A 1,176-nucleotide genomic window follows, 5' to 3' on the forward strand; every position below is an offset into this window, starting at 1 on the left:
AATATACCTTTGAAAGGAGTATTTCCATTGGAAATCATTTTGCTGTCATGGAGGTGGAGAAAAATAATTTAAAACAGATAAAAGATAACAGGATCTGGATAACTTTTCTTTTCTTTTAGATCTTAAAAACCATTCACTTTAATACTATGAGCCCATGTAAGAATGCCATTCAAAATAATGATTTTACATTCTCTAAATCCTTGGTATTCATCATTTTGAGGGAATATCATGTATCATAAGACTGCTTTTATTTTCTTCCCATCAGACAAGATTATCCAAGGCAGCTCTTTCCCTGAGCATCCTGAGGTAATCTGTGAAAATGGTTCGCTAGTCACTTGACCCGGAGAACCCCACGAAATCATGCAAATCAAGAGGTTCCAATCTTCGTGTTCACTTTAAGAACACTCGTGAAACTGCTCAGGCCATCAAGGGTATGCATATACGAAAAGCCACGAAGTATCTGAAAGATGTCACTTTACAGAAACAGTGTGTACCATTCCGACGTTACAATGGTGGAGTTGGCAGGTGTGCGCAGGCCAAGCAGTGGGGCTGGACACAAGGTCGGTGGCCCAAAAAGAGTGCTGAATTTTTGCTGCACATGCTTAAAAATGCAGAGAGTAATGCTGAACTTAAGGGTTTAGATGTAGATTCTCTGGTCATTGAGCATATCCAAGTGAACAAAGCACCTAAGATGCGCCGCCGGACCTACAGAGCTCATGGTCGGATTAACCCATACATGAGCTCTCCCTGCCACATTGAGATGATCCTTACGGAAAAGGAACAGATTGTTCCTAAACCAGAAGAGGAGGTTGCCCAGAAGAAAAAGATATCCCAGAAGAAACTGAAGAAACAAAAACTTATGGCACGGAAGTAAATTCAGCATTAAAATAAATGTAATTAAAAGAAAAAAAAAAAGATTATCCAAGGCAATTACTAAAGAGCTGATTCAGGGCCCATAATAAGAACATACAAGAACTTTAGAAGTTGTGTGGCTCCATGGCCCCTTTAAACCTGGGGGGTCTGCAGGCACACAACCAGTAATTTTTCTTAGTGCCAATCGTCGTGTCTCAGGCAGTTTGTACCACATGGGTTGTGGTGGTGGTGGTGATTACTGATGTTCTTTTAAGAACTTTTAGAAGTTCTAGAAACACCAAGAATCAGATTAGCTGTCAGAAG

The 1,176-nt window shown here is 40.3% G+C and overlaps 1 pseudogene; it reads left to right on the top strand.

Annotated features, from left to right (window-relative positions):
* The first annotated feature begins 319 nt into the window (after positions 1-319).
* LOC129039335 (large ribosomal subunit protein uL22-like) lies at positions 320-915 on the top strand (annotated as a pseudogene).
* Positions 916-1,176: the final 261 nt, after the last annotated feature.

The sequence above is a fragment of the Pongo pygmaeus genome, chromosome 5, assembly GCF_028885625.2.
Source record: "Pongo pygmaeus isolate AG05252 chromosome 5, NHGRI_mPonPyg2-v2.0_pri, whole genome shotgun sequence".
Lineage (NCBI taxonomy): Eukaryota > Metazoa > Chordata > Mammalia > Primates > Hominidae > Pongo > Pongo pygmaeus.